At 49.2% G+C, this 12578-nt stretch overlaps 1 long non-coding RNA gene and 2 other non-coding genes across 3 annotated transcripts; 1 reads left to right on the forward strand and 2 right to left on the reverse strand.

Annotated features, from left to right (window-relative positions):
• Positions 1-1714: 1714 nt before the first annotated feature.
• Positions 1715-4239, reverse strand: LOC125441902. The gene is made up of 2 exons (XR_007245923.1): positions 4126-4239; positions 1715-2589 (listed from the first exon to the last, which is right to left on the reverse strand). It is a non-coding gene; the product is annotated as an uncharacterized LOC125441902 (long non-coding RNA).
• Positions 2747-2888, reverse strand: LOC125425653. The gene has a single exon (XR_007243416.1). It is a non-coding gene; the product is annotated as a small nucleolar RNA SNORA57 (small nucleolar RNA).
• Positions 4240-7133: 2894 nt separating the features above from the next.
• On the forward strand, positions 7134-7324 carry LOC125425459. The gene has a single exon (XR_007243367.1). It is a non-coding gene; the product is annotated as a U2 spliceosomal RNA (small nuclear RNA).
• The last annotated feature ends 5254 nt before the right edge of the window (positions 7325-12578 follow it).

Consider the following 12578-nt stretch of genomic DNA (forward strand, 5'->3'; position numbering starts at 1 on the left):
CTCAGCCTTCTTTCTGCAGAAATCACTTCACGCTTGCACATGATGCTGCACACATATCAGTTCCCAGGGGATTGCTCTCACATTGCTGTTTGTCAAGAGATATGTGCTGTCTTTCTTCTCCTGTAGATAATATTACTCTGTTTCCTCTTCTCTTGCATCTTTCGGTTTTCTCTTAAATTCTAATCCCTTCTTGGCTTCCTCAGCTTTCCCTTTCTTACTCCTTTAATTTCAGGATGCCTGTGCCACTTTAGGGGCAGGGAACAGAGAGTGGGGGGTCCGAAAGATGGTGGTGGTCCCGGGCAGTCTGGCAGGGCCAAGCCGGGGTGTGTGTGTGCTTGGTGGGCCTGTGGTAGGCTCCCAGCCCGGGCAGGGGTGCCTCTCTGCAGGAGGGGTGTGGGGGTGATTTTGCACCCCCCCACATGATCTAATGGGTGGGGCCTGGGGTCAATTGACCCCCCCATGTCCCCCTGGCAGATAGTGGCTACTATTAAATATATAATTAGGTAGTGTGCCAAGTGGCCCCGTTCAAATGGGAGAGAAAAATACAGGGGGGAGCACGTTTTCTTGGCTGCGGTGATTAGGGTAGAGGACTCTCTATCCAATAGTTGACCTTTTAATTTCCTATAAGCTTCTGAATAGGACAAAGGGCAAAGTGAATCCACTGACAGTCCAATAGAGGCCATTTTTTCTTCAATTATGGAAAACCAGGGGTTGGAGTGGGTGTCAGAGAGCAGACGGTGGACCAGGGAATTACAGTCCGAGAGAAAATGAATTCGCAGCCAGAATCTGAAAGTCCTCAGTCAAGCGGCTGATTCCAAGGAGTTTTGGCCTAACTCCAGACAAAGGGCTGCATTGGGCCTTTGTTACATGGCAGATTTAATAAGCAAGAAAAGGCTAAAAGATTGTGCCCATGTAACAATGGCTCAGTTGAATCTCTGGCCCACCAATTACTACACTGTCTCAGATTCAAGGAAATCAGATCCAAGTATGTGAATCTTGTATTGTCGAAGTATGTGAATCTTACTCCTTTACATTTACCCCATCTCCCCGATTTAATTAGATTACACTACTTGTTGGACAACCCTGATCTTTCTCTCTGTATGATAGTGGCAGACTTTCTCCTGGAAATTACTAAACGCCAGTAGATTTCCTTCGACCTAACATTTATTTTCAGTATTGTATATGCTTTTTAATCCGTTTTTTATTATTGTTGTACTGTTGTCTATGCCAATAAAGGCTTGCTTCTCTAATATATAATTAGGAATTCTAATTTTTTTCGGGGGTACCTCTAAGTCTCTCCCAATCTTTGTTGAAGTCAAGCCAGCCCGTGTATCTGTAGTGAACAAAATAGCTTACAAGTTACATGAAACAGCCTGCAATCTTTCAACCTCCCAGAAACTTCTTGTCAGACTGGACTCCTAACAGAAGCAAATAAACAATAATATTTATGTAATCAATAAAATAGCGAACTACCCCTTGGGCTGGTCCAGCATTCTGAAGCTGGCTCCTCAAATGCTATTGGTGAGAAGATGCAGGCTAAAAACCGAAGGCCCAACAGCCCTTTGGCACCTGCTCTTCAGCTTGTACCCAAAAGGTCACCCCTTGAGCTGTGCCCAAATGTCACAGGTGTCTGCAACAGGAAGAAGAAAAAACACATCTGAATACCTATTTATATAAGAGTCAGCTTTTACACAGAAACATGCAGGAGAGTGGATAAAAATGCGACAATTTTTATTAAGGGATAAAAATGGGGGTACACAATTAAACTGCAGAACATACACAGTCCTAGGATATAGATCTAGAAGATAAGGGAGGGGCGATAGAAATGATAGTCACCTCATCCTGGAGTGAAATGGTCCAAGGAACAGAACTGAGCAACCCATGTTTAGCTCTGTGGAACAGTATCACAGACAGAGAGTTGTCCAGAGATATCGAACACTGTCTATTGGGAAAGTGGGCTTCTTGAAGGGTTTTACGCAGAGTGATCCTAAATCTCCCTAGACAAAAAGGGATTTCCCGCCCTTCCTGGGAAGGACAAGAGACAGACATTAACTTCAGTGGTGGGTCATCAGTCTAATGGGTTTAGACATCAACCTGATATGCCCAGGGAAGTTAGCTGAAGAGATTTCAGCTGTGAAAGAATTATAATGTAAAGTCAGGTGGCCCTTGAAAGTTACTCATAGGAAGAATAATCAGTTAGTACAACATAGGGCAGGTAAGCACATTAATACATCCTTTGTCTTCTCTAGGGTGGAGGGTCCAGGGCTGGAGATGGGAACTCTCTCCACACAAGATCTTCCGTGTAGACTTAATCCTGTCAGGAAGGTATGAGAGGACATTATGCAAGTGCTTGTACGTACATTGAGCCAATGCCCAGGCACTGTGCTGGCAAGCACCCAAGGTTTGGCTGAGGTGGTAGTGGTGCTGTCTCTTGTTAAAAACAGGGCCCCTTGGTTCACCACTGGTCAGTCTGGCGACATCTTCTTTAAAGGCCTTTTCCCACCTTGTCTGGGGATGCCACATTTGTTGTGACTGGAGAGGTCTAAATATTTGCAGAATCCTGGGACAGAGCTGGGCCTGATCAAAAACCTGTGAGGAAAGAGAAACAAATGAGATGCACCATTATCTTAGATATCACCTCAACTGTGTGCTTTTGTGTGCATCACACCCTTTCCCCACTTGCAAGGACGGCCTTGTTGTGATTCCCATTTCCACAGACTTACAGAACAGCTGGGCCAGGCAGCCATTTTGTCCCAGCGTTTGAGGATAGAACCAGCAGATGGAAACGCCGCTGGCACCGAAGACAGAACACTGGGGGGGACTTTCCTTTACCTCCGGACATAACAGAGCCGGGCACTGAGCCACCCGGGCCTGCCAAGAAAAGGAGGCCCCTTTTCATAGGGACTGTCAAATAATCTGAGCATTAAAAACCCCCTCAGACACAACAAAGCTACTCTGAAATGTCACATAGCAGAAGCAGAGGAAGGAAGACCAGGCTAAAAGATCTTGTTGTGTACAAGATGTAACGGCACACAAAAAAGGCTATCTTGTCCAGCACAAAAGAAGCTGCATCTCAAAGAGAGGGACCTCCCTGGTTCAATCCCTAGAGGTCCTGTCAAAGGATATCAGGTTGCAAAGCATGGAAAGGCTTTTCTCTGCCAAAATCCCTGGACAGTCCTCATGAGTCGGAGTAGACCATACTGAACCAATGGGCTGAATCAGTAGAACAATAAGAGAGAGGGAGAGAGTGCTTTCCCCTCTTCAAGTCACAACCGATCTTCAGAGGGCAGGAGATCGGTTCCCCTGGAGAAAACAGCAGCTTCACAGGATGAACTCTATGCTATCACTTCCCTGCTGAGCTCCCTTTCTTCCCAAAACCCCTCCCTCCTCATGCTCTACCCCCTCAGCTCGGACTTGGCAACCCTTAACTGCAAACTGGTTCTGGTGGGTTTTTCGGGCTGTGCGGCCGTGGCGTGGTGGATCTTGTTCCCAACGTTTCACCTGCATCTGTGGCTGGCATCTTCAGAGGTGTATCACAGTGATTTTGCTGATCTGACAGTGCCCTGACAAGTCAGTTGAGTCCGGCCGTGAAAGCCTTCGACAATACACTTAACTGTAAAGATACTCTGCCTCTGAACATGGAGGTTCCTTTCTTTTGGAACTCTGTTGGCTACGAAGACCCTCCATAACTTCCATCTTGCAGTGCCACAAAACCCTCCTCCTTCCAACAATCCTTATTCCCTTATACTTAATGAGCTTGGCTCGGCTCCCAGCAAAGGCCCCTCTGCCATCTAGATGGCTTCTCTTTGAACGACCCCTCTCCCATATTGCGGTCCGCTGCACGTTCAGCACCCCTAAATCAACTCAACGAGATTTAGACGCGGCGGAGGCGCATGGGACTGGGGTTACAGCGTTGGCAACCCGAAGTATCCACGGAAGGTAGCGGGAAGAGGAGAGTCCTTCTGTGAGGTCACGATGCCCCCTTTCCTTCCCGGGCCATGGGCTGAACCCTGCATGCTGCAAGGTCCAGGACCCCACGGCAGGACCCCACGGCCCCTCCGCTCCGCTCCACTCCCGCCAGCGACCACCCACCAGCCCCCGGATCGCGCCCTTCTCGCCACTCACCCTCCACGTGGAGGCCACCCAGAGAACGGAAACACGCGCCGGCAGTCGCCATTGATGTGCCTCTCGGGCGCCACCAGGCGGCGATTAATGGAATAGGGGAAGAACAGCTCAACTTCAGTTCTGGTTGGTCAGAGGCTCTCGGCCAATGGGGAGCAGGCAGGGGACCAAAGCGCGATTCCTCCAGTCCTCCCAGCAGCAAGACATAAGGGGAGAACAGTCCTCCCTCAGACTGGTAGGCTGCCCCTGAATGTGGAGGTACCATTATAAATTTCTGACTTTATTTGTTTTTATGGATTGTGCAGTTTTAGGTTGGTTTGTTTCTCTCTTTAGGACATGCTGCTTCTGTCTATTAAGGTAGGATAGAATTTTCCTCTCACCCTGCAGCCCTCTGATCATTTGGGGGTGGGGGCAGGAGGAGTTGAGTAGGGAGGTGTTGCATAGGGAGGGGAAATCGGTGGAAACTGCCAGTTTGGCCTGGATCCAACCCCTTGTGAGTTCCCTTAAGTGATTTTGAAATGGAGAAGGAGGATTATGAAGATACTGGAAGTCTGCAGTTCACTGCACATGTACCCCACTGTACCCAATGGGAATCTGCATTTACTCTGGGTGTGTGAGCAGTCCTCCTTGGGTTGGTTTGGGATTAGATCAAATCACTTTTGACTGAAGGTGTCTCTTTACCTAGCAGTTTTTAGACCCTTCCTTCAGTATTATTAATTTGCCCGTCTTGTCCTCAGAGCTCCCAGAGGGCCTTTCCCGGGCCCCTCGAGGGCAGTTTTGCTCTGCCAGCTTCACAGCCCACATTTTGTGGGAATTGGGTGAGCGCAAAGCTGGTCCTGTTTGGATTGGGGCTCCCGGTTTTGAATCTCCCTGCTAACAGAGATCAGTGCAGTCCCTTCCCTGCACAGCTTTTGTGACAAGTAACTGTAGTCCATAGTAGCAAAATAAAACAAAAGTCCTTAAAGACTGTGGCTTGTTGGGAAATCTGTGATTCCTTTGCTCCTCAAGATCAGTTTTGAAGCCTAAGATTTGTATAATGAAAAGCAATGGATGGCCAGAGCAAGGGAATAGTTCCTGGGTCAGGGGTTCAAGGGAAGCCAGGATAGAAAGCTGTAAAGAGGGGACTTCTTGAGGAGATTAGAGGGAAAGCCCAGAACTTTTAGATAGTTAACCTCTGTCTGTTCCATTTTGTGTTACTTACAACTGGAGTCTCTCAGTCAAGGGTGTCTAATTGCCCAGCTAACAACCCAAAGGCTAATTTCAGTGTGGTGACTTTCAATGCACATATTGAAATGAGTGCCATTAGGCTGCTGGACTTTTGTTTCATTCAGATCTGGGGGTAGTTAGTCCCATTTCCAGCTCAGCCCAGGCCCGGTTGCCTCCCTCCCCACTGCTGGCAACTATGGTATCACTTCGAGTGGGAGATGAATCCAGATACCCTGGAGGGGTTGATTATGGGCAATCTTGCTGCAAATATTACTTTAACTCGTTGATCTGCATTAAAATATCAAAAAGCAGCCCCCTTAATAGGGAAAAGCATGGGAAAAGAATTTCCATAGATACTTCATAAAACAATAAAACTCACATACATCACAAAGAAACTGGCACCTCACTAACACTAAGAATAGACCTTGGGAGGAGCCTTCGATATTCCGGTCTTCAGCGGGATGAATGACATTACTGACAGATACGCTGGCCCCTTTGAAATGCAGATGTTTACATTGACACCTCTTGATTGCGACCATCCAGCACTTGATTAAGGTTACAAAGTGTTCCAGATTTGTCCTGTTCTAAGAACAACATTCCCTACTTGTAACAGACCTTTATCATCGGTCTTCATTCTCTGGCTCCAAGGATTTACTGTGGAGAGAAACATTTAAGCAAAAATACTGTAGTCATTCATATTCTCTTATCAAGTACTTCTTACACAGCAATGGCTACATGAAGATGGTTGCAAAGACATCCTTCATGGGTTCTTACTATTCTTTAAACGTTGCAAGCTCTGCTACAAAGGAAAGCGGTCTGTGTGTACACCCTGAGCAGACCAGTAAATACTGTATTATTCTCAAAAACACAGAAAACTCATAACTCTACAACATTAGCCTAGCTTAAGGCATTATAAAACAAACTAGGTTTATTAAACTGGTTTCAAGAACATTTTCTCTGTTTTCTCACTAAATCCTTATCAAGATTTTACTGAGACTTGCCGGAAATTTACAAGTCCCCCCCCCCCCCCTCTGCATTCCAAAACAACCATTTGTCTTTGCTTTGGGCCAGAGGTAACAGGGATGAGGCGCAATTGTTTGTTTGAAATGTGTTAACTCTAATTGTCTTCAGTCCTGCCAGGTTCCTGGTCTGCCTGCGATGGGGGAGGAGGTTGATGGATTCTGCGAAGCATGGGAGGGACCTGGGGCTGAAATGGGCAATATCTCATTCAATATAACAAACTGTAGTGAAATAAGCTGTAGAGTTCGTTTTATTTCCATTCCTGTGGCTACACAACGGTTCTCATTAACGAATGAAAGGTATGCACAGGCTAATGCATGAGTCTCTTTCCCTTCTGCCATCTTCACCTAATATTTCCTTCAGTCTGAAATGTTCGGCTTCTTGGAAGAATGGATCTCGGAGCTGGAAGACAAGGCACGAGAATGCAGGAAGGGAAACTTCTGGGCGTCAGCCCTGACTGTAAAGGGTTACCAGAACTGCAGGGCGTGATGGGAAAGGAGGCAGAGATATGCAGATCAGCAACCAATGCCTGTCGGAGCCCTGGCAGTCAAAAGCAACAAAAGTGACAACAGGGAGAGAATCTCCCAGTTACGGCATCAAACTGCATTTCAGGGAACTGAAGACCTGCAAGGCAGCAAGAGCTGTGTTTGGGGAAGGGGACAGGCCGTCTTGTGTCCCCGGCTGGGCTGGCTGCGGTGTTGGGCCCCTCCGGCTCTGGCGTTGCTCCCCGAGCCCCCAAAGTGCCTCCTATGAGTGCAGGAGGCCCTTTCGGCGGGCAGAGTTTTATCGCTTCTCGGCCTTTTGGCTAAGATCAAGTGTAGTATCTGTTCTTATCAGTTTAATATCTGATACGTCCTCTATTTGAGGACTATATATTAAATGGATTTTTGGGACTGGGAGATGGAATAGGGGCTTGCTCCATCCACTCCACGCATCGGCCTGGTATTGCAGTACCTCCAGGAACGGTGCACTTCCCCACCCAGGGGAGAATAATGCTGGTTCAAAAACAGATTGGAAAACTCTCTCTTTCTTCCACTTGCTTTATGCTTTAAACTCTGTTTCCTCCTCTTTTTTGTTTCTTGTCAATTTTTTCCTTTCCTACAGTGACTTTTGGCACAAAAGTGGTGCAGAACCCCTCAAGTCTGGTCCCATTTGCTAGGACAAACTTGAGAAGCAAGAAAAGGACCTGGGTTCCTCACTGCTGGCCCCCTGGCAGAAGATCGAGGCCCTGAACACCTACCTGCTGCCCTGGATCTCCTTCGTCCTGAGGTGCTCAGCCGTGCCAAAGGTGCCCCTTGAACAGAGCTAACCAGATCTTCACAGGCCTGCTAAAGAAGTGGCTCAGCCTCCACCAGAGAGCCACGAACGACATCCTTCGCGTGTCTCATCGCCATGGTGGAGCTGGAATACCAAGAATGGATGACCTATGTGACATCTCCGTGGCCACTCACACCTTCCGCCTGCTGACCTGCCCAGACCCACCTGTGAAGGCTATTGTGGAGACTGAACAGTCGCCCGAAGGAGACTAGGGAGGGACCCCCACCAATGAAGACTTTGCCATCTACCACAGTGGCTGCCTGGAGGGTAAGTTTGGCTGGGGCAGAGGCACTCAAGGATCTATGGGCTACGACACCTCAAACCATGTCCTACCGGTGAGAGCCCTTGGCGGATGGAACCCCAAGATCAAATCTGTTGTGACAGCCTGTGGTGTCGGGAAGAAATATGCCAAGCTGATGTGCAGGCTAATTGTGTTTGACACAATTCAATGGTCAAGAGACATCTACGTGGAACATGTCGCCGGCCACTACCAGTACAAAACTCCAGCTCTACCTCCAGACCAGAGCAGAGGGGAGCTACCAGCGGACATAGCAGCAGAGGGATCCACCCCCTAACCATTGGAGGGGAGCCATCACCAGCCTGTCTCCCTACCCAAGAGGAGGGAGGTCACCCGGCTGACATACCCTCATACCCCAGTGGAGGGAGGCCACCAACCTCCCTGACTACCCCTGCCACACCTGCAGGGGGCGAACCCGGGACCTGTCCTCTCCCTAATCTATGGGAGAGGGCTCAGGCCACCTCAGTCCCCACGTTTGCAGACACGCCTAGAGAGATGGAAGCGGAGAAGCCCAGAGAGAAGGAAACCAGGACCAGGCAGCGGCCTGCACTGTGGACCTCCATACTCATCACCAACGCTTCCAGGAACACCGCCGTGAACCCTCAAGTGGCCAGTGACCCCGCCGCGGCTTCCAGAGGAGGACGACCCGTGCCCAAAGGTTAGACCGACTAGGCACCTCCAATCACCGCTATGGAGGGACCCACTCCCCCACCATGGACTATGAACTTACAGACCTGGAGCATATGCTCTCTCCCACTATGAACTAGTTGCTGACGGCCCTTCAGTGTGCACCATCCCAATGTGGACTATTTACCTGTGAACCTCAAATATGCATTCCAGTGACCGGAGTACCAGTGCATGTGGCATTGTCCTTGCTTTGTACTACCTACTCCTCCCTCCTCTGGAACTGCCAGTATTTGCTCTATGCAATGGTGGGATCCAAAAATTTTAGTAACAGGTTCCCATGGTGGTGGGATTCAAGCTGTGGCGTAGCGCCAATGGGGCTGGGCGGGGCACGACAGGGGCGGGGCATTCCTGGGCGGGGCTGTGGCCAGGACGCAGCCGCTGCGCCGGTCCTTGGGCGGGAAACGAATGCGCGCAGGCTGCCACGCACGCCGGTGCACCTCCTGCTAGACTGCTTCAAGTTCTGCGTGCTACTGCTGAGAGGAGGGGCGTAACTAAGGCAAAAATCATGTGGCAAAATCACCAATTAGTAACCCCCTCTTGGCACACACAAATAATTAGTAACCTACTCTTGGGAACCTGTGAGAACCTGCTGGATCCCACCTCTGGCTCTATGTGCATTTCCCATGGTTGTTGTGAAGAAATAACTCCTCCCATTCTATTTCTAATAAATACTTTTGAGCCTTAGATGTGGGGAACAGTTCTCTGCCCTGCCTAGGCCTCTGTCGTTGTGGATGCGCTGTTGGAATTGGAGGGCACCAGGGGGAAGGCTGGCAGTTGGCAAGCAGCTGTTCCTTCACGACCTCCAATCTGCCCTGTGGGTGGGGGAGTGTAGCAAGGTGAGTATTGGGGTGGAGGATGGCAGCAAGGTACGGATTAGAATGGGGAGGGGTGGCAAAGTGAGTACTGGGGTGGGAGGAGGATGGCAAGGTGAGGATTGGAGTGGGGGAGCGTGGCAATGTGAGTATTCTGGTGAGGTGAGGGTAGTAAGGTGAGTAGTGGGGTGGGAGGAGCGTGACAAGGTGAGTATTGGGGTGGGGAATGGCAGCAAGGTGAGGCTTGGGGTGGGGGAGAGTTGAAAGGTATGGCTAGGGTGCGGTATAAATCCAAACTCTTCTTTTTCTTTTTCTAAGTAAAGATGGTACCAGTTTACCATAGGGTTTAACCAATTCCCAGCCATTAGGGATGCAGGAAGCAATGGAGCATTGCCTGCTGGACCAGCATTGCTCCTGGCAAGCTTCTCTGGGGCTCATCCCAAACCCAGGTGGCTACGGCATAAGAGAAGGCAACGAGGGACCTTAATCAGGGCGCTAGAATGCCTTGAATGGCGCGGCTTCTAGGACTGCTAGTTGCCTGGGGGGGGGGGGGACCGTTCTGTCCCTAGAAGCTCACTGGAATGTTGATTCCTTCCATGCCAAGAAATGCTTTAACTGCCCATTTCCACGCATCGGCCTTTCATTAAAGGGACAGGACACTTTTCTCCAGGCCTATTGGCAACCCTGCTGCTCCTGTTGGTGCCCCGCTTTGGAAAAGCACTAAAGGTTCAGTGGGCAGAGGCATACCCCGAAAATCTTGTGGGTCTTTTTTGAGGTCCTGCTTTTAACAGGATGAATGAGCAGGACGTCCAAATGATAAGCCCCACTGTGGGAAGATTAAGTCCTATTGTTCCAGACCTCAATCCGCTTGACATCCTTCTTAGGTTGGACACAGAAGATGAGCCTGTACAAGTTGGTCGCAAAACAAACTCAACAAATGCAGGAATGTTCTCAAGAGACCACGGGGGTCTGGGTTTATTGGAACAGGAACACTTCCAGTCACAGACCGCGTTCATATCCAGATAAGTGTTTCCTTCTCTTGATGCAAACCCTTCATTCCCCTAGAAGAATAGCTGCCAGCCCTGTAGTTGCTAATTAGGTGACAGGTATGTATGAGTCAAATGAGCCCGTGAAATGGGAAAGCTGAGTCAAAGAGAGGAGGGAGCTAAATCCAGGCCTATTTGATCCCATCTGTAGGCACTAGGACGCAGACGGAGCATTCTAAAACAAATCCGGTCCTGCATGGGGCAAATGAAATTACAATTTTGATTTTGTTTTCTTGTGGTGAGACAGAGTACACCTGGAAGAGGGGAAACAAGAGTGAAAGAAGAGGAGGAGTTTGGATTTATATCTCCCCCCCCCCTTTCTCTCCTGTAAGGAGACTCAAAGGGTCTTAAAACCTCCTTTCCCTTCCCCTCTCACAACAAACACCCTGTGAGGTAGGTGGGGCTAAAAGACGTCCGAAGAGCTGTGACTAGCCCAAGGTCACCCAGCTGGCATGTGTGGGAGTGCACAGGCTAATCTAGTTCCCCAGGTAAGCCTCCACAGCTCAAGTGGCAGTGTAGAGAATCAAACCCAGTTCTCCAGATTAGAGTGCACCTGCTCTTAACTACTGCGGGACAAATAGCTATAGGGTTGTGTTGGGGGTGGAAGGGGAAGATCAGGGAATTTCAGCCAGTGCAGCTGCTGGTGTCCACCTTTAGATCTCAAAATTCATCCTACTAGCTGGGATTACGGTTGCCAACTCTGCACTGGGAAATTCCTGAAGATTTGGTTGAGCTGGGGAGGGTGGGGTTTGGGGAGAGAAAGCACTTCAGCAAAGTATAGTACCATAGACTCCACTTTCCAAAGGCACCATTTGTTCTCTGTTGTCTGGAGGCCAGTTCTAATTCCCGAAGATTGGCACTCCCTCCCCTCCCCTTGCACGCCGCCCCTCGCTCCCTCACTTCCCTTCTCCTGTTTGATAGATGAGAAAGTATCCCTTCGGAAGCACAGCCGAGAGGTTTGAAGAAGGCAAGTAGCACATTGCCTTATTTGTTATCGAGATTTTATGAGGTGTGGGTTTCACAAAGTCACACTATGTTCCACTTCCAGCTGAGGCAGCCTTTTCTTTCTTGCTCCTGCTTTTGTAAAAAAAAATCCTTGCTTCCATCAACTCAGGGCTGGCCCATTCCTCTCTAAACTGAGATTTATCCCAACTGTTTAGAAGGAAATTCTTCCCAGATAAACCTTGCTTTAAGCAAGAACCGAGTAGCAAAGTTAGGACGCTCTGCACAGGCTCAGGAACCAGCACCAGACCTTTTTACACTGATGGGGGATAGACCAATGCAGACGCAACAAAGAAGGTCCAAGTGATAAACACCACAGTGCCACTGGTCTGTTTTGCTTGTGGTACAAACGGGTAAATCCCGGTTTACTGTCTGTTGGACACTTCATCGTTCTCCTGGAGACTCTGGTGAACTTGTTGTGCGTGTGCTGGTTGGCCGGCTTAGTGTCAAGCTGTATAGGTTGCTGACGAAGGTCTCCCAACCTTCACGGAACGCCCGGTTTACCTGCTGGAGGGCAAACAGGAGTGATTTAGTGGCAGAATCTGCAAGTTCTCACAACATAGTTAACGTGTAGAATTCACTGCCACAGAAAGTGGGTAATGGCCACTGGCTTAGATCTCTTCAGTGGGGTATTAGAAATGCATATCAATGGCTAATTATCAGTATTATCTAATAAGAAACTTTCTCTGTGTGGTTGATGAAATCAGTAAAACCAGGAGACAAACAGTTCATATAATCTGCACCCACATGAACCTGCCTGAACACTAAGGTCGAGCAGGGTATGGGGGAGGGTCTCCTGTTGGTGGTTTTCCCTGCTGGGGTGGGGGTGGGGGTGGGATACACAGGAGGGCTTTATCTGTGGCTGGCCCCAAACTGTGGAACAGCCTCCCCATGGAAATTCACCAGGAGCTGACCCTGTACAGTTTTGGTGTCGGGCAAAGACCTTCCTATTTACCCAGGCCTTCAACCTTTGACTCCCTGGATACTCCATCTGGGGCTGCCAATCTTTATGGGGCTGCTGACTCTTTATGGGTTTCAGACCTTCCTATTCACCCAAGCCTTCAGCCT

The sequence above is a fragment of the Sphaerodactylus townsendi genome, linkage group LG01 (genome assembly GCF_021028975.2).
Source record: "Sphaerodactylus townsendi isolate TG3544 linkage group LG01, MPM_Stown_v2.3, whole genome shotgun sequence".
Lineage (NCBI taxonomy): Eukaryota > Metazoa > Chordata > Lepidosauria > Squamata > Sphaerodactylidae > Sphaerodactylus > Sphaerodactylus townsendi.